At 36.1% G+C, this 21,421-nt stretch overlaps 1 protein-coding gene across 1 annotated transcript in view; it reads right to left on the reverse strand.

Annotated features, from left to right (window-relative positions):
• LOC108380457 (toll-like receptor 5) overlaps positions 1-21,421 on the reverse strand; it is an 80,322-nt gene that overhangs the window by 16,020 nt on the left and 42,881 nt on the right. The window lies entirely within an intron of this gene.

The raw sequence follows: 21,421 nt of genomic DNA on the forward strand, positions 1-21,421 counted from the left end.
GGGGGGGGGGGGGGGGGGGGGGGGGGGGGGGGGGGGGGGGGGGGGGGGGGGGGGTTTGAACCCCAAAACCCACCCCTTGTGTGCGCTAATGTACTAGACATTAGGGTGTATCACTCCATACAAAATAAAAAATAAATAAAACGATGCTGTTTTCCCACCGGAAATATAAAATTTATTATGTTTTAATGGCTTTATTCATACAAATAAGTAGGTTTAAAAAGCTTTCTAAATTGGCGTTTTCATAAATTTTTTAACTAAAGCTACTTTATTTTTTATGAATGAATTAAGATGTGAACTGAACACAGTTGAAAAACCTCTAAAAATCGAGTTTTTTTTTAAATAAAATAAGTTTTTAAATATATTTTTTCTAAAAGATCACCTCTGATGATAGAAGAGTTTAAGCTTAAATAGTCTGCATAAAAATGTTAAAAAATGTATCAACACTATGAAAAAAATTAGAATTTTCGAGTTGATTTCAAATTGGTCTAGCATAAAACTGAAACTTATTTAGGGGATGCACCCTAATGTACATACAAATATTTTATAAAATTTGGTCCTTAAAAATACCTCCAAATTTGTGAAATATTTATGGTAAAAATGGTTGAGGTTCGACGAGAAGAGACACTCCTCAGGCGCAATAAAAAGCATACATCGACAACTCGTGGATTGGAACCTTCAAGCCGGGTTCAGCCACGCAAGCATTCTTGAACTTTTATACAGATGGCTCCAAGATTGTCGGAAAGGAGGAGTATTTTACAGGGGACTCTTCATAGATATATACCCACTCTGATAGCCAAGCGGAAATCGGGGCTGTGGCCTTGCTCACTATTATACCTGAAGAGTTGGAAGCATAGTATCTTTGACTACGTGTAAGTTATTCTTGGACGGGTGGTTATTGTATTGTGGCGCTGTGGGAAAATATGATAATAATTATACATATCTACATATTTATTAAAAACAACAAACCAAAAAAAAGGCGATTTTTCAAGAGACGACTGACCAGTAGTTTGACATCATAAATATCGCTAGCTTTGTGTGAAAAGTTGCCAAGTCTACATTTTATGAAACCTCATATTCTGATATAGAAAGCAAGAGAAATTTAGGATTAAGGTACTTGTTTTATTTTTTCTCGTTTATATTCAATGAAAGACAAATTTTCTAAGTTCAAAGAGGCCTCGAGTATCCGATAAGGCCAAAATAATACGAAATCTTTTAACGAAGATCGAATCCTTCTGATTCGTATGGAGTTTTGCTTTGCTTTAAACACGCAAAATGTTGTACTCAAAGTTCCTGTAAAATTTTTAAAAATGGACTTAGCAACTTTTCACTTTAAGCCAGCGATATATTAAATATAGATATGGAAACATAGAATCATTTTTATTAAACTTTTATTATACATATATTCTTTTTTAATTACATAAAATTTGTACATAAAAGTGTGCAGCAGTGAGTTTGAATTTATTTAGAACGGGAACATACCCCTTTGTCAAAAGCTTTGAGGCGCTTAAAGAAAGTGAAGCAAAGCTACCATTTGGCCACCCTTCATACGTTTTAGTATATTCCAAATGACTTTTGACAGTTCTTAAAGCGAAGCAAACAAAGAAAGTCTGCATTGGGCCAGTACCTTAAAATCCGTCCTAAAATGCAAAATTGTGAAACATCACAAATTGTCGACAAATTCTTATGTTCATGGTACTCGTGTATAAAAAATAGAAAATTCTTAGGATTCTAAAATATATTAACATTTTTGAAAAATTCCAAAATTTTTCCACTTTTCTGAACTTTTTCAAAATTTTGTATTGATATAGAAGAGTTTGAGAACTTAAATTTTTTTGAAAATTTTGAAAACATCAACGTCCAAAAATGTTTTTGAATCTTCAAGAATTACGAAAATTTTTAAATTTTCAAAAACGACGAAATATGAAAATGTTTTTAACATTCGAAAATTTTTAAATTCGATTAATTAAATTTGTATATTCGGCACTTTTACTTAGAAAAAATTTGTTAGAATTCCAACAATTCTCAAAATTTTGAAAAAAAAATTTTAGAAATCTAGTATTCATGATTATTTTAAATTGCGACGATTTTTAAATTTATATACACGATATATGTTGAAAAAATTCCGCCCTGCCTCCAGCGATTCCTTACTGTCTTTTATCCATCCACCATTCCTTTTCAATTCTGCAACAAAAGTTCTGCCTGGAACTCTTTTTCAATCTGCTTAATTCTTTTTTTTTTTTTTTTGAACTGAGTGAAAAATTTCGTGCAAGCAAACCAACAAATCATAATAACTCAATAACATTTAATTTTCTCATTCACTCTTTGTGGAATTTTTTAAGGCAGAAATTTTTAAGGAGGCACTCCATGACACCTGGATCATTTCGCAATTTTGGTTGCATTACGTGCAATTTGTATGAGTATGAATCTTGAAGAGGAACTCGTAAAAAACACAGATTTCACTAAAGCCTCGACGCGTCGGAGCATTCCACCAGCCGCCTACAAGAAGCTGCATACAAATTGGAAAGCAAGACAAGTTTCAATGTAATAAAAAGAAAAAAGCGAGAACAGCAAGCGAGCAAAGAAAAAAAAAAAACAAAACTATGCAGAAAAATTAAGTAAAAAAAAAGGAATTGTCTGACTGCGCCGTAGGCAGCTTGATTGGCGCATTACTCGAAAGCCTAGCCATGCTGTGTGAAGCGAGTGGAAGACAGTGGGAGTGAGATGAGTGCTAATGCTGGCGGAGAGTAGGCGGTGAGTGAAAGGTTGACGGCAAATGCAATTTTGCAAGTTTCTTCACTGATTTGTTTTTTTCTTCCAAGCGTCACTGACTGCTTTCGCCTATCTTTTATTCAACACTACAATGCAGCCAGTTTGTTGCGGGCCCAAGAACATTTTTATTCTGCACTTCTTTGCCTTTACTTATTGCATTTTTCAACTCCCAATTTCTCCTTCTTTTTATTGCGATGTGTGCAAATTCAAATTTGAAAGCTGTTACTATTGCTCCCGTATACGGCGCGGAAAATGTGTTGTTGTTTATGGAGGCAACGGTAGCAGCTGGCATTGCAAGCAAAAAACAACAACGTTTTTTTGTGCGACTTTTTTCTAATTTTTTTTTTTTTATTTTGCTGCCGCTTCGTTTGCCACTGCAACAATTTGCCTTTGTTGAGTGACTGCAGCCCAGCCAGCCACCTTCGCATTCAAAAGGCATTGTGCTCCATGGAAGAATGCAAACAAGTGTGATAGAAGTATGCGGCAAAAGTATGCTTAGAATCCTATGATAAATGTTCGCGTGTGTGTACGTGTCCAATTGTGTTTGTACGCAAAGTATGCAGGATGCCTAACAAATCCTTAACAATTCCAATGCAATTGTGAGTGAGCTGCTAAAACGTGCGCTTACAATGGTAATTTTTACGCAAAAGGCAACAAGCAAACAGGCAAACAAATAAACAAACAAACAAGAAGTACTACAACAACGACAAAGTACAACAACGACAAAGTGCAACAACTGCAATATGAATAAAAAAAACACAAATAACAACACCATTGACAATTCAAATGCGAATGCTGCAGCGTATAAATGCCAAACCCAGCTCGGAGTTCAAAACGTGACAACAAAAACAACAACAACAACTACATTAGAAACATCAGCAATGGGAACAAGAAAATCCACTGAAGGAATAAGTTAAACAAAGGAGTCAACACAACAAAAGCACAAAGCATTTGTACATATGCATGTATGTATGTATATACTTGGACTGGGGCACGAAGTGGAGAGCGAAGTCAATGAAGACTCTAAAAATTAGTAGCGGCTATGCTGTCCAGAAGGAAAGCAAGTCGGCTATGGCCATTGACACCTGGGTGAAGAGATGGAGAGTCATATTATCAGGGCAATTCTGATAATTGCCTTTCAACTCACCACAGTCTTTTGAAAGGCAAAAGTCTTTCGTAAGAAAATTGTCAATTCTAATTGAAAGATTTGACGAAGAGGTCTTAGCATTCTTCTGTTTGTCTTTTAGCAATAAGTTTTCCCAAATTATTTTAATTAAAAAAATTTATAAATTTTTTTCTTCTTAAAATAAAAATTAAAGGAAAATTTAATTCAAAAAGAAAAACAATAATTAAAAATAAGAAAAAATAAATAAAACAAGTTTCTAAAAACAGAATGAAATTAAAAATTATATACATATATTTTTTAAAACAATATAATCTAAACATTAAAAGAAAATTTAATTAAAAAGAAAACAAAAATTTATTAAAAAATATACATAATAAAAGAAACAAGTTCCTAAAAATCAAGTGTAATTTTTTTATGTCTAAAACAATAAAATCTAAAAATTAAAAAAACAGTAAATTAAATTAAATACATTAAATAAGTTCCTAAAAATCAAGATAAATTACATTTTTTTTTTTCTAAAACAACAATAAAATCAAAAAGAAGAAATTAAATTAAGGAAAAAAATATTCCGCTGCCCGAGGACTCCAACCCCGGATTTCTCAAATGACATGACAGTGCTTCGCTCACTCGGCCATTGCGATTGTTGGAGCAGCGTGAGCAAAATTATTTATATACATTCATATACATATATTTTCATTTGGAACATACTAAAGTGCTTTCTTTCAAAAGAGCTTTTCACCATGAAAGTTGGCAAGGTAGCTTTTTTTGTAAGATTGTCATGCCAGAATGAACAAAACCTTTCAAACTATGTTGCATGCTGTCTTTCAATTGCCTTACAAAAGACTTGCAACTATATTGATCAGAACTTATACATATGTATGTATGTTAATCCAGGCTGCAACCAAATTTCATTGAAATACGTCCAGCCGTTTTAGCGTGTACTTTGCCATGGCAAGACCGATTAGTATCTCTGAAGTTTCGAAAATACTGTCATAGAGTCGGCATTTTCCCTTTGTTGAACCAAATTCACCTTCAGTGTGGCCAACTCGACGTTGAAATCATCAGATTTTATACCTTGGCGGAATCTCGAAGGAGCGCTGTTTGGACTCATCTACTTCTTCTTGATCTCAGCGGACACACAATTCAACCTAGTTTTCTTCAATTTTACTTTATTGTGCAGACATTTCGTTAGTCGGCGAGAATGAGCTATGATAGCTGAAAAAATCTGTAGGTAAATAACAGGGAACAGTTAAATCGAATGAGTCAGAATGTCTCCTTTCAGTTTCCTTACAATGGTGCTCACGTTGTTCTGTTCCGATTAAAGATTTAGACACTGAACTCGGTATGATTCAAGAATTTTCAAAAGAATATTCCACAAAAAAAAGCTTTTAGTAAAGCAAGTCTAGCCATGCGAGCCAGTTAAAAACACTTTGCCCGCATGTGAAATCTAAACTGTAAATTAATAGGAAATTTGATTGCCCATCGGATTGTCAATTAGTGGCGTACGTCTTGAGGTTGTACCGCCTCCGAACGAGAAATGGTTTTATGAGAAGCTTTTTCAAGGCAAAAATACAGTCGGAGTTATACCATTGCCTGCCGAAGTGTGACCGCTTTTGAAAAAGATTTTTTCTTTTTTTAAATGCTGATAAGACCAGGGATCGAACCCAAGTCCTAAGGAGTGGTAGTGCGCACTTGGAAACAGCGGCAATAGTCAGGATTATATCTTAGAGTTGGAAAGATGTGAGTTTTTTTATTTCATGCTAAGAGAGAACTGGTTTGGCCGAACTTTATGCTGACTATTCTAGCAATATTCTCAGGACAAGAGATGGTTCCAAATGGACTCGATTACCTTGAAACAGGCATCTACCTCTATACGCGTTTATACGCGGGCGGGTCAATGCAATGAGTATGATTATCATTGCCCTATCCAACGGAATGATATTCTCCACGCTTGTTAGGGAGTGGTTTGACCATTTCAATTTCTTAGTAATAAAAGATATGGTAACACTGTGCCGAATACTATTGCACTGTGGGATCAAAACGAAGGAACTCTGATCGTTTGATGTGCCACGGAATACCATTTTGTAGATGAGGGACGTTTATGAACAGGAACAAGTCCTTTGAAAAACACTTCTAGGAATGTACTTAGATATTGAATGCACTAAACATTTATTTTGGAAATCCTATGTTTATTGATTTACATTTTTTATTAGCATCAACAGTATGACTTCCAAATACTAACAGACACAAAGCTCTACTATATCATTGAATGTATGCATTTCAAATGCTTGAATTGCAAATTGTGTCACAACAGATGCAAGCATTGCAAGTAGACAACAACAAAAGTAATAATCAAAACAAATAAGCAATGAGACAAAGAAACCTGCCAACAACAGCCACAACAAGAGTTACAGACAACAAATAAGCAATTCTAACACTTAATTTACATAGCTGAATACATACATATGTACTTATGTATCTACCCAGTATAATAATCGGGACATTTCTAAAGCATCGAATCCGAATATACAGCTTTGCTTTTAGAATAAAAAGACATAACATCTTTTAATACAGCTTTATTTTAGACAAAACCAAGACAAAAATAATTGAAAAATGATCGTAAAAGTGCATACATATGAACAATAGACATATACAGTGGCGAGAATGTAAATAGGAAATGTAATTTTGGCAAGTTCTGGGGCTACTTTTCTTTGTTTACAAAATGTTTATTAATGTTTTATGATATCTAAAAAAACCTTATATATAAAAAATTTCAAAATTTGTAGAATATTTTAAGAAAATTCGACGAATTTTAACAAATATTGATCAAAATTTTAATCTTTTTAACCAGATTTTAAATTTTAGTATAACAAAGTGCAAGTTCGAAGTAGCTTGGACTTACCGTTGATTTTTGGCAATTTTCCGTTCGCGCATTTTCTTACGTACAAAATATTTATGTTCGAAAATTTTTTTTTATGTAAAAAATGAGCATCAACTTCTACAAAAAAAAAATCCAAAAATCAACAAATGAAATGGGCTAAAAAAATGCATACTCAGAGCGTCTAAATCTAAATAGAGAGAAATCTAAATAGAAAACTCAAAATTGTGATGAAACTTTGTCGAATTTTGCTAATTTTGCTGCTGCTAATGCTGGCTATGTTTGTGGCTCCCCTATATTCTATGTTCTTTGTGATAACGAAAGTGCTGCCGCGTTTGTACGAAAAATTGTTTTTGGTCCAAAGTACAGGAAGACTCTTGTTAAAGTAATAAAGAAAACACTGAAAATCGGGATTCAATCGGTACAAATATGAAAAATCAGGACAGTTATACGTCCCGACTTTTAAAAAATATTCAGCGGGACAATTTTCTCAAAATCGGTACTGTCCCGCTAAAATCGGTTGAACATCGATATTTAAACTAGTTTCTTTCCGTGCTGGGTACCTACTGACAGTTGAACGCCTGATACGAGTATTGCTTTCGCCGTCGGTTTGTAGTCCCTCAGTGACTTGAGCTCAAACACGCACACATAGTACATAACTGCGTGCCTTCAAACTACACCCAATACGGCAATGCCGGGACGAGACACTTGCCGACATGACAATCCGGAGGACATTTTTGCTTTTATTTGCACAAACAAGACAAGTCAAGAGACAAATGGTAGTGACAAAAGTAACAACGACAACAAAAAAAATAAAGAAACAACATTTTAAAGAAGCTGAGAATGCCCGCAATTTGCAATCGCACAATGGCGGCAACAACACTAACCAATGACAACAAATGCATTGAATGCAAGCAGCCCACAGAGGAAGAACTGCTGCAGCTGCATCCTCGTTAGCAACAATAATAATAACAACAGAAATGGCAAAAGGATTTCATGCTTGTTGGTAAGTATGCAAGGAGTTGCGATTTGGAAAGAGACATTTCGCTGTCGTTGAGCTCCCTGTGTACATATGTATGTATGTATGCATATACATGTAAAGCCGTTGCTCACGTGTATGTATGAATCTGTGTGTTGGTTATTCCCCACAACAGATGACAAAGCCCTAATGCAAAAGGTGAGCTTGTCTCTTTTGTTTTGCATGTTGTTTGTAATTTTGCATTTTTTGGTAGCCAAGTCAAGTGCCGCTATCTAGAAGAGGTTGCAAATTAATTTTCTCTTTGAAAAAAAAAAAAACCACATTGGGTGTGAGATAGTTTGCCGGAAAATGAAAGAAGAACTTAAAATATTGAAGAGAAATACTTTGTATGTAAAAGGTGCTGAAAAAAATGCTTAAGAAATAAGCACTTGACTGGCTAGTAGGGTCTGCGATTATTCGATATTTGTGCAGTGCTCTATGCATTCCTAGACAGAGAGGACGTTTTTAATAAAACGGCACATATTGACGTTGATGAGCTCTGAATTTAGAATCATCTTTCAACGAAATGAAACGTCGCATGTAGCCATCGTTGCCAGAGGAGAGTTCGAGAGCATACTCTGTGACATAGACCAAAGAGGATTATGATAAACATAAGGTTGGTACGCGAAGAGGGGCTAAAAGTAAATTTCATAAGAAGAGCCACTATGCCTTTCACTAGAAAAGAGCCATGCCAGGCATCTAGAACTTGACTCTGAACAGAAAAACAGAAAAGAGTTTTCGGGGCCAGAAGCTTATGTAGCCGGAATGGGATATGAAAAGAATTCGAGAGCTCCTAATGCTGATCAGAGGAGTTATGTATGTCCTTGACCATAAGTCTACTGAATGGTCATGCCATTCTAGGGAGACACGCGGAGAGGTTAGGCGCCCTCCATAAATTTATGTGCACGTTTGGAACTTTAGAGGCCAAAGGATGAGGTTTAAGAATACTGAAACATTTGGGGAACTTACCTATACAGCGAGAATAAAAAAAAAATGGAGTTGCTAGTCTCGATAATAATAAGTACGTTGAAAACATATTGAGAACCATTTGGCCTCTGCCTTGAGAGGGTTCAAAAGCGTTTCATATATGACAGACTCTGCATTAAAGGGTTAAATGCTACCCTTTTTTTGTGAAAGCTGATAGTTTACGAGTTATTAGAGTTTACAGGAAGCTTTTCTTTTTCCGATCTGCCCACTCGGGTACAGCGTCCAATGTCCCAAAAATCGAGTCTTAAGATAAAATAAAGAGAAATCTTTCAGAAACAGTGCTAATGGTGTACTAAATATGGAGGCGTATTCTGGTTTTCGTACGAATCGAAAATTTGAAATTTTTCTATAGAAAATGATAGGAAAATTTCAATATTTTCGATTCGTATGAAAACAAGAATACGCCCCATAGTGTTTTAAAATAGAATGGGAGCCAAAATATAAAATTAAAAAAAGTGACATTTTGAATAGTATTTTGAGGGTTAAGTTATTATTGTTGTAACTTCTCTATAGTTTTCCTACATTATATCGTCGCTCGAATAAAGAAACAGTGTAAATGCCACATCACTATTATTCGATAATTGCACCATTGGATAGACAATCCTTTAATCTATTAGAAAAATCTTTAGTTTTCTTAAATATCTCTTTGGCTCACTAATTTATTCCCGTAAAACGAGATCGTATTTGTATGGTTTGTAATAGGGCTGTGCGATTATTCGATTACTCGAGCAAGTTGGTTAATCAATTATTCGGTTAATCAATTACTCGAGTAATCAAGATTTCGATTACTCAAAACGATGATTAATCAAGTTACTTGAAATATGATTACTCAAAAAAAATAATTTTGCTCGTTAATAGAGTTTGCTTTGGAAAATGCTTATTTTCTTTTTTACATTCTGTACATGAAAAAAATTTTTTGTTTTAATTTTTGAAAACAGAAACGTTGTTTTCAAAGTATCAAGGAACTTTAACTACTTTATACATTTGTAAAGAGTTGAAATGTTGATTACTCATTTTACTCGAAATGTTGATTAATCATAAAGCATTTTACTCAAATATTTTGGTTTTTGGTTAATCAAAAATCTTGATTACTCGAGTAACTGAACTTTTGAGTAATCATAATTTCCAATTAATCGAATAATTGAGTTATTTACTTTATGATTAATTAAAATTTTGAGTAATCAATTAATCGCACAGCCCTAGTTTGTAATGGTTTATAAAAACTTCCAATTCGTTTTTCTCAAAACTATACTTTTCATGTTACATTATTTCATTATTCCAGCGACGATATGATCATTTATCTTCACGATAAAAAAATTTTCATTCTATGCCGTTGGTATGTAAATAAGCTTAAAACAGGCCATGAAGATGTTCATTAGTCAATTTACAGGGGTTTCAAGCATCGCAGCCATTTGCGCGGATATCATCTCATCCGGCCCCGCCGCTTTATAGGACTTGAAGCTTTACACCGCCCGAAGGAGAGCAAGGAGAGCCCCTTGTCTGCGAACTACCTGGGAAATGTGTGTCCAGTAGCAGTAGTACTGTTTCCATTATTCGTTTACGCAGAACCCCGATCGGGTTCGAGGATCTCGACAGCATTTTTCTTAATCTCTTTCAGAAAGATCTATTGGCTTCCGCAAAGTCTTCTTGTAAGCACACAAAGGCTGCTTATATCTTTACCACTCAGATTCGTGACCCAGCCTTCTTGCCTTGTTGAATTGCGTTCTGCAGCGTTTCCGCTGTGAGTCCAACTCCACCAGTGGGTTTAGGGTCAGTGTAATTTATCATTATCCGCAAGGTCAACAATCGAGCTCTCGGCGAGACCAAAGCTCTCATGGTGGCTGCCTCTGATGAAGTATCCTGCAGTAAAGGTCGCGGTTTGGCCTCCTCAAATTCTCAAAGTGAATGCTTCCCCGGCGATTGTCGAAAGAGCAAATAAAAGAAAAAAATTAGTTCTGCAAAAAATGTCTACCAATGTATTTCTATGTACTATTTGGACGAAACGCACTTACAACAAATGAGATTTGGAAAACCCTTTGCCACCATTTGCAGCATGCAAATCAAATCAGTAGTCTATCCTTTGCCAACATAACTCAAAATCTAACGCAATTTTTCTCAGGTTTTTTAAATTTTTTTTTGTTTTTCTTGGGCAACCATTCATCAATGCTCAACAAATGTGCTCAACAGCCAGTGATTCATGAAGAAAAGCCACTGTATGAACTAACCTACCAACCTACAGTACTCACCCTTTTGGACTTTTGTCGCCACACTTCAACCCATTTAACTATGCAAGCACTTGCTCTTTTATTTGTTGTTGTTGTAGCAGCAATACTGGTAGTAGTAGTTGGCAACTACTACGACTAGTACAAACAGCAATTGCCGACATTGCTGGCGCCAGCAGCAAAGCAGGGCAAAAAAAAAATAAAACCGGAGCAAAGACGAAAAATCATTGACGTTATGAAATTGAAATTCAGTTAAGAGATTATGTACAAAGAAACTCGGTTGTCTGACTGTCTTTCTGTCTGTCTGTGGCTGTGGGGGTCGTCTGTTTGAATGCATTGATATTTTTGTGTGCAACTAAGTGTGGTGTTGTAATAAAACGAAACGTTGTCCTACTTTCCGGACAATGTAAGTATGTAACTTTGTAAGTATATATGCGAAGTATCAAGCAACACTGGAGCAGGCAAACATATGCTTGCGGGGCAAGCGGCAGGGTAAAGCGATGTATGCAGACTTTGGAGCATAGAAGCACAGAAGCATTCAAAAACGCCCACATGCAAATCTTTTATGCGACGCGGTCGTTGAAACCTAGATTTCATGCCATCTGGCCATGCTTTATATGCAGCTCAAAGACTTGTAACTGCGGACGGACGAACGGACGGACGAACGGACGGACACAGTGAAAGCAATGAACAAATAGTGTAAGAGAGAAGAATGGCTGTTGCCACAGTCAGAGAAGGCAAATCAATGCTGGCTGGCATTCATGCTTTCGAGCGCTTTAATATAAAAATGAAAGATGAATGTAAGGACCCCACTGGAGGTGCTCTCGCTGGCGCTAGCTGCTGGTGAAAGTTTCCCGTTTTTTGTTCTCTTTTTGATTTTTGAAGTTAAAATCAAAAGTTGCCAAACTACGATCAATCTTAATTCAGCAGCAGCAGCAGCAGGAACTCATTGCAACTGCTGCTGCTGCTGCAACGTTGAACGCTGCCATCTTTTGGCCGTCAAGGAATTTCGTTGCCATTTCAACGCCTGTCCATGTGGCCAAGGATAGAGAGGCACAACTGAGAAAAGCAAAAAAAAAAAAAAACATAGCGATTTTCATGTTGCATGCAACAGCAAACAAAGCGCTAACAAATTGTTAGCACAAATGGCATTCGCCGCGAATAGCATTGAGCGACCGAGGCAAGTGGTATCCCCCTCCCCCCATGATGGCTGCTGACTCAGCTGTACTTATTGCTCCTTCATTGTTTTTGCTGCTTTCACAGCTGTCCTTTGGCACGCTATTGTTTTCTTACCGCTTGCAAGTTATTGCAGCTTTTTTTTTTTGTTTTTTGGTTGCCGCACATTTTTCAGTTTTTTGTTATTTCGCTTGCCGTTTTCGTTTTTGCTTCGTTAATCTTGTTATTTTTCGCATTTCGCATTTCGCATTGATTTTTTTATTTTTCTTGTTTTTTAAACGCCAATTCGCCCACATTTCGCTCAATGATGCATTTCACTCGTCCTTCCTCGTTCCTATCCGTTTAGTTTGGCATCAGTCACGCTGCAACAATAAATTTTGCAGCGGCTATGGTATAAATTACCAATCAGTTTGTTTATGCAACGCATCCTTGCAGCTTCAGCAGCTTTATAAGTGAAGCCAACAATATTTATGTATACAGAAATTAAAAAAAGTAAATACATATATGTATTTACTTGAGATGCGCTTAAAGTAAGGAACGGAAATTCAAGCAATAATTTTTAATTAGCGGCGTAAATGATTTCTTTCGATTCGGACTCCACGGATCGTCGTTGGCATAGGTAAATAGTGATGCGGCCATGTTGTTTTGGCGGAATCTGTCTAACCTGCCTCTGTTTATTATTTAATGATGAGCGTCTAAATGATATAAGTTTAACACCGAAATAAGTGTTTCTTAATGCCAAGGACAGAGGTGACAAGGTACATTTTAAGTAGTGTTGGGAAGTATCGAGTACTTTTGAGGATCGAGTTCTACGGCATCGATACTTTTAAGGAACGGGCATATTGAGAGTACTGAGTACTTTCTTTAAATATCCACATTAGGCTTGGTTGATTTTGTATGGGGGAAAATAAAAGTCATTTGACCGCATTGTAATAGTATTTTTATGTTGTCTTAGGTCTAAGCGAGTTGTTATTGGCCAAGAAAGATCAATTTAAAACTTATCTTTAGCCCGCGCAATTGAATCAAACTGTATGAGTTTTTAAAATGAAACTTTGGCTTGTAATATCTATGGAATGCGTTAATTATAATAAACAGGACGATATATCAAATTAAAGGCTATTAAATTTAGTATCTCACGTTCATTTATCATTTTTCAATAAGTCTACACGTTTTTAAGATATTAAGATAAATCTTACAAAAACTATAATTTTCCCTTATGAATTTTCAAATCTTCATTACTTCAGCAACCAAGTGAAAAATACAAAAAAGTAAGACGAGATTTATTTCAAAAGTTTTAATGTTTTCGGATGTTTATTTAATATTAAAATGACCATGGACTTGGTCATGCCGATTTGGTCAGTTTTCAAGATCGTGGTGAATGAATGTATTGCCAAAGATTAGGAATTGTTTGACAAGTTAATAGTTGTTTCAAACATATAAGTATTTACATACATTAGCATAATACAATTAGGGTGAGAAACGCCCATTTTAAGTCCATTTATGTAGTCTTGAAAGTTGATGCGGAATGGTTTCATTAATCGCCGGAGAAGCACATTGTTCGCGGTTTCTAAGTTTGCCGTTATATGAAAGTATATTATGTGAAAAAGTGTCTGTAGGTAAATGCAATAGTCTTTAACATATCCTGGGTAATCCATTTGAGGACTCTCCAATTGGACGATATTGCTTTGCATTCAGCTTGAACGGAAAAAGTCACTCGCTGGCACAGTTTTCTGTAATCCGGTTCTTTTAACTAAAGGTTGTTTATACAATTGAAGAGAAATTTTTTTAGAAAAAAAACTGGAAATCCACTTAAGTTTTTTGATATAACTTTGGTAAATGTTACCCGATCGGTACGTAATAATTAACAAATTGAAGGCGAGTCTCGTTACTGATTTATGATAATAATATGATGAAAATCGTTCACATTATAAACAAATTATTTTAAAATAAAAAAAATTTGAAACAAAGTTTTTTATCATTTTGCTATATTTGCAATTTTTAAATTGTATGCATAAACATAAGTAAACTAATTAGTGTTTCTAGAAGTTGTGCCTGTTCAGTGTTTCCATACTCATTTGCATAAACAAAATTTTTCCACGATGATGGAAAATAATGGCTATTCAATTAGAGCTACCAAAATTGTTCCTAAATGTGCAAAAATTCGCAAATTATGGCTAATATTAAAACAAGATTAGAATATTTGGAACTAGCGATCTAAATGCACGCCAGAAATATTAATGCTGTTCTTTACATCATTTGTCTATAGGCCAGTGCAATTATCAAGAGAACAATTAAAATTTTCTTGAAAATAGATAAGTTTGAGATTGACGATAAGCTAAAGTGCTGCGAGAAATGATATTTGATTTTAAGGATTCATTATCTAATAATATGCACCAACCCTTTTTANATATTTGGAACTAGCGATCTAAATGCACGCCAGAAATATTAATGCTGTTCTTTACATCATTTGTCTATAGGCCAGTGCAATTATCAAGAGAACAATTAAAATTTTCTTGAAAATAGATAAGTTTGAGATTGACGATAAGCTAAAGTGCTGCGAGAAATGATATTTGATTTTATCTTTTGCGTTAAAGGATTCATTATCTAATAATATGCACCAACCCTTTTTACTGCACCCAGAATTTTTAACAAGAATTGGTCTTATTCGACTAGTGTGCTGTGGGTCACTTGCGCGGGATCTCACAATTAAAATAAAATACTAATATTTTGCAGACTTCTTCATGATGCAATATATTTTCACTAATACCGAGGGATTTGAGAAAAAATAGATTTTCGACCCGCCCTAATCCACATGCTGGAAACATTTAAATGCTTAGTATACAAATTTCATAAGCTGGCAGCACTTTATTCAAATTAATATGTTCATCCCAAATTACGTCAAATGAATGGGTAACTGTACTGGATACAAGTATTTATTGTACATGAAAATTATAGAGTACAATCATTTCTGAATATCAGTAAATATAAAACTAACTCGATATTTCGACACTTAATACTAAGTACTTTCAATGTCAAAGTGATATTGGAGTATAGTAGTGAGTACTTTCTAGTTCTTTTAAGTTCTGAGTACTTTCGGATTATTTTATGAGTGCTGAGTACTTTGGAGTACTCAGTATCGATACTTTTGAAAATCGGGTACTGTCGATCCTTTTGAGAATCGGGTTCTGAGTACTGTTGGTATCAATACTGCCTAACACTAATTTTAGGCTATGTTAGAAAGTATACTGGCAGTACTAGAATTTTTGAAACTCGATATTATGCGATTGGAAAACTCTGTTTACCTTTGGGAGACTTCCAATAATAATACCCAATATGTTATATGTTATATGTTATATGTTATATGTTATATGTTATATGTTATATGTTATAATTCATCAACTAAAACTATAAGAACGAAAATACTATTCTTCGCAGAACATTCCAACATTAGCATATTTTAATGCAATTCAAAAACATATATTCTAGCCCACAAGAGCATCTCCGTATGTTTGCTTTTATAAATATTTAAAATCATCAAAAATGTTAGAGCATAGAAAACATGAATTAAAAATGCATGCGCCCTCGACTGACAACAGACAGTTGAAAGGATCTGCATCGCCGCCTTTTGTGCCACTTCGCTTTGTATTCTCTATTCCAATTCTTTCTCTCGCTTTCTCTCTGTTCAACCTTTGGAATCTCTAGAGTGCTCTTATTTTTATTGTTAGTTATTGTAGTTGTTGTTGCTGTTGTTATGCGGCACCCATTTGTTTGAAGTGCACTAGTAAATAATTGTTTTACTATACCTAGTTATTGTTATTGTTATTGTTGTTGTCTCTTGTTTTCATTTTTATTATTTCCCCAACAAATGGGTCAGTTGAGTTGCTGTTGTTGTTGTTGTTGTTGTTGGCACCCATTCAGTTATTGTTGCTGCAACAAACAATTCGCTATCTCAGCCATCTGTTGAGCCAACTGCAGACATTTGCAATTGTTGCTCGGCCAGCCATCCAACCACGTTTTATATGTGTGTGTATGTGTGCGGATGTTTTTTTTTATTTGTGTTGCATTTTGTGCCATTTGGGAGAATGTTGCCGACAGCAGTTGTTTGTTGCACCTCGTTAAAGTTATGCCGGCATTAAAAGGCAACGTCTGTCATCGGGGGCTTGCGGGGCATTAGTTTGTACTTTAATTGTTGTCATTGTTGTGTTTTGTTGGACTAGGCTAGTTAGCACAATTTGCATGGCACCTTTTCAACCCTTTGACAAATTATTTTGTGGCATCCGTAGTATTGCATATGCTTGTATGTATGTATGTATTTAGTATTGCAGACAACCAAATCCTTTCTGCTGTCTTTTCTGGTATTATTTTTTCAGTGTAGGCATTTGTTTAGTTTTTATCGAATCTCTTTTGAAAAAAAAATGTCTTTTGGCCACTGAAATTGCTAACCGTTAAATCAGACTAACTATGCTATTCCGGAGTCCAACAAAAAAAGACCACACATCACCGTAGAGCAAGCCGGTTCAGATAAGGGTTGGGCCTAACCCAGCTACATATGTGGCTTCACAGAGACCATTAAGGTCCATAGCCTTACCAGATAAACTGTGCCCACATTAGAGAGCTTATCACTGAGCACCAAGAGCTATGTTGAAGAACAACGTAGTGCTTTTGGCAAACTGGAACACCTTGATGTGCCCTAACATGCTGGCGGCTTCCAGATTAGGCAGAAAGCCTGCTCCGAGGGGACTAATCCGCACTGTGGTAAAGGCGGAAAAATCGAAGAGAATATGTTCACCTCTCTCCTTTTTCGTTCGGCATCTTCGACAGGTCCTATCATTGGTCGTCACCTCGCCAGTAGCCTAGCGTCTTCACTCTTGATGGAAAGGAGATACTTGGTTACCTTTTTGCAATACACTCTGCACATAATCCTGGACACCTTACCACCTTGCTTTTTGGTCCACATCTTCTGCGTCTTTTGCATCATTGACAGGTCGAGCTGCCGTTAAATCGTTTGAAGGTAAATCGTCACTTCCGCTATCAGTATAATTTCCGCAAGAGCGCCTTTTTTAGCGAACCTGTCAGTCAGCCTCCTCGCTACCCGCGACGACGGTGTGGCCCGGAACTCAGTACAGATGTATGTCAGTACCGGTTTGTAGCAAATCAAGAGCTGACCATCACTGAACCATATTTCTGGAGGAAATGCTTTGCGATAGTAGCGGATTTATCGCATCCTGACGGTCGATATAGAGATCGACCTACTAATTTGCTAGGTTGCTGCTCAGTAGCTCCGCCACCATTTTCATGGCCAATATTTCCTTCCAGAATATGCTGAAATAGTACGGCAGATCTTAGGACTTGTTGAGAGCGAGCTCAGCGCAAACGACTGCCGCCTCTACGCCTTCCTCCATCTTCGACCTATCTGTCATTCACCGAACAGCATACCTCATGCCTTCTCAGCAGCCTACGACCTATATAGTGGCTCCGAAGTTCGTTCCAAATTGCAGATCCGGGATCAGGTAGTCCACGTAAATACTACTGTGTCCATAAGGCCTGCACATAAACTGCACATATGCTGCATACAGTATGGTGGCAGTTTTTGACGCTGACTTCTTGGCCGATAGATAAACTGCAGGTGATATCCACTAGTGTGGAAATTCACCTGCACTTAAGTCTGAAGGGCACGACCATCACACAAGTCTCCATTTACGCGAGGGAGCGCGTCTTGCCTCTTTCTCCTCCTTCAGAGTCGGAGCTAGACAATCAGCTTACAAGGGTATATGCCAGGAAGCAGGTACCTACCAACGGCCGCGTAGTGATGGTTTAGTATTTCCAGAAGAGGAGGGGAAGAGATGCAAGCAGGCGGCGGAACGCTGCCAGCAATCCTTCCGCTTCTTTTTCTTCCACTGCAAAACTGTATACAGAGGTTGGCTCCATGGAAATCCGTCCTGAGACGGTAACATAAATAAACCTGTAGAATTCTAAGGCGGCTACTCATCTTTCGATCAGACGGCTGACCATGCTGCATGAGAAAACCCACATACAAGTACCCTGGGTGTTTAAGCAACGCCTGTGTGGATTGGATGATCTGCATGTTAACAATATATTTGAAGAAAACTCCTTCAATCCTGGTGACAAAAAGTTTTCAATTTCTTAGGCATTTTGAAACCACAAACTCATGCAAATCTCAGTATACTTATCATACAGAGAAGCGGCTGCACTCTCAAATTTTCTGCAGAAATAGTTTATCAATTGCCATTAGAGTGAGGCTCTGAGGCCATACGATTTCGGGACTCGCTGTGTTAAGGGTCAACTGTCTCCCTCGAGGCCGGATCTTGGCAGCTGCGGTGGAACCCCGTAGCTTGGTTTGTTACACCAAAGTTTTCTGATCTCAATGTAAACTAGTCCTTTCTCTTAAGACTGTTTAAGACTTTTGCTACTGGTTAGGCATCATTGATACATACATACGTACATTTACCTATTTATTCTTCTAGATATGTACATATGCACGTACGCTTTGGAAAAGATTACAGCAGGCATTTGTAGACAGTAGTTGAAACCTTGATCCTTGAGCAGGACAAGCCGTCAGCGGCCAGCATAGCCACTTTAGCTGGTCTTTTATTGGTTTGAGAAAAGTTTGTCGGAAGCAGCCGTTGGTGGCTGTCTCACGCGGATTTCGTCTGTCCTACAGCTTCATGCTTGCTGCACTCATTGTCAGTCTGAAATTGCATTTGCGACTGTTATCTTCGTCCATTTGCCAGTGCCAGCTCCAACATTCCAATCACGATTTTCCTTTTGTGTATTAGTTATGTGTTTTTATAGTTTTGTGTGAATGTTGCTTGCATTTGTCGTCTGGTCTCACTAGACGACTGCTTGCGTTTCGATTTGATTCACTGCAAGCTCCTTAACGCGCTACAACCATTTCCACCTTTTATTGCATTTGAAATAATTTGCTTTTTTATACATACACTGTCGACAAAAAGTATTGGCACAGCAAATTTTTCACAGTATATGCATACATTTTTTTCTAATATTTTTCCGCCAATTTTTTATAAAAATATGGTTCATTCTACAACAAAAAAACAAAAAAAAAAATATAATTCTTAAAATTTGTGCAAAACTCGCGAAAATTCAACAAATTTTCATGCAAACTTTCAACTTTTTAATCAGATTTTTTTAGAATTTTCTTGGGTATGCAGTTTTGCAGCCCATTAAATTTTGGTAAAAAAATTGCAAGTTTGGAGTCAGTCAAAAATCGCATTGATTTTTGAGATTTTTTTTGTTGAATTGCATTTTTTCCATATAAAGTATTTTTGAAAAATATTTTTTGTATGGAAGAGACTGCCTGGAAAAAAATTGCCAAAAATCAACAGGAATTCCTAGCTACTTAAAACTTGTATTTTATTATAATAAACTTAAATGGGCTACAAATCTGCATACTCGAAAAAACTCCTTAAAATGTTGAAAATTTGTATGAAAATTTCGCGAGTTTTGCGCAAAGTTTAGGAAATTATTTTTACGTTTTTTTGTTGTAGAATGAACCATTTTTTTTAATAAAAAATTCGCGTAAAAATATTAGAGAAAAAAATTGTTGCATATACATACATACATATTTAAAAAAATTTGCTGTGCCAATACTTTTTTCCGGCAGTGTAGATACATACATACATACATTACTTGCGGCCACTTAGCAACTTTTTCGTATCATTTTAACTAGTTTTTTTTTTAATACTTTTTGTGATTCTCACTCTATCTTCGTTTCTTGCGTTACATCGCTTGCCGCTCATCGCTGTTGCTGGCAGCATTTCAACAGCATTTTTGCTACAAAACATTTTTAGAACATTTTTTGTCCATTTGAAAAACTTTTTAAATGCACTTCTCCATTTGCACTTGTCACTAAAAGCCGCTCAAACTTTGTTCAAACTAAGAGGTCGAGTAAGCCGAGACGTGGCCTAGTCGGGAGTGCGACGGGACATCAACTGACCAAGCTGTCTGGCTGTGTGGTTGGCCACAGTCAGCATGCGATAAAGTTGTACGGCATTGCACAGTGTGCTATTTGAAGTAAACAAAGAGGCATTTCCACACATTTTGAGTGGGTTTCATATAAGCTTTTATATATATATTTTTTTTCAAGCAAATATTTCAAAATTATGAAGCCTCAGACAAGTCCCAAATTTTTGTTGTTGACAAGCAGCTTTCTCGCTGCGCATTTTACATCCAAGTTTGCGTTCACTTTAAACTTAAAATTAAACACTGTATTTGGCTGTTGCTTTTCTTCTCTTCACTTGCTGCAATGATACACCGATTCACTTTAGAGCTTCCATCAGCTTTTCTGCGGCATCATATTTTTCCAAAGTTCTTCAGTTTTAATGCTGCTAATTGACTATTAATTAATTTAATTTTCAGTTTGCACTAAAAATGTTTTCACTATGTTCATACTGTCTTCCTTGCTGTTGCTGCTTTGCTGTCTGAAATGTCTTCTAACTTTTCGGCCTTTCGGATTTACTTTTTATTTAATTTATTGCAACTTTTTACATTTGCAAGACTAAATATTAAGAACTAAAGGAACGGGTGTGCTTTGGATGAAGAATAGTTAGAATGAAGCTCTTTGACACAAAGTATTATTTCCCCATGTGGGCCGGTCGAAGAAATATCGCCACTGCAGGGATTAATTGCTTAAACTCTTGAAGGCACGGGATGCCGACGCGTCATCTCTTCACAACTGTAGGAGTCTCTCTTTCTAATACCAGCTCTATGGTAAAAGTTAAGATTCCGAGATTTTGAAGAATGATAAATGCAATTTTTACACCCCAGTCGGCTAAAAGCTCTGATGTTCCTAAAATCGTAATATGTTTTTTCTCGTTTATGTAGTCAGATATACCAAAAAGAATCTCTCTAAACGCAGAAAGTCTAATGGAAGTTGTTGTTTGAAAATATTTTGAAAATGAAATTGAAAAGACTTTATTTTTTTAATTTCAATTCAAACTATTCAACAACGAATTCAACGAATTATTACAATAAGGGTATCAATCGAAATGGTTTTGAAAGCGCTTAATTTGTAAACTACACGTAAATAAAAAAAAATATTACAAGAGAGAGGTTTAAGAAAATCTTAGTTTGAAGATATTTTGAAGATGGTTAAAAAATTCAAAATCTTCTGTCTTTGGTATAGTTTAAGTATGTTGAGTCTTATTAAAAATACGCATAATGTAGCACGCAGAAATTTCATGCACTCAGTGAAGCGGGTGAAGCGA

Source organism: Rhagoletis zephyria, unplaced genomic scaffold (genome assembly GCF_001687245.7).
Source record: "Rhagoletis zephyria isolate East Lansing unplaced genomic scaffold, Rhagoletis_zephyria_1.1 Rzeph_scaffold_00126, whole genome shotgun sequence".
NCBI classification, from domain to species: domain Eukaryota; kingdom Metazoa; phylum Arthropoda; class Insecta; order Diptera; family Tephritidae; genus Rhagoletis; species Rhagoletis zephyria.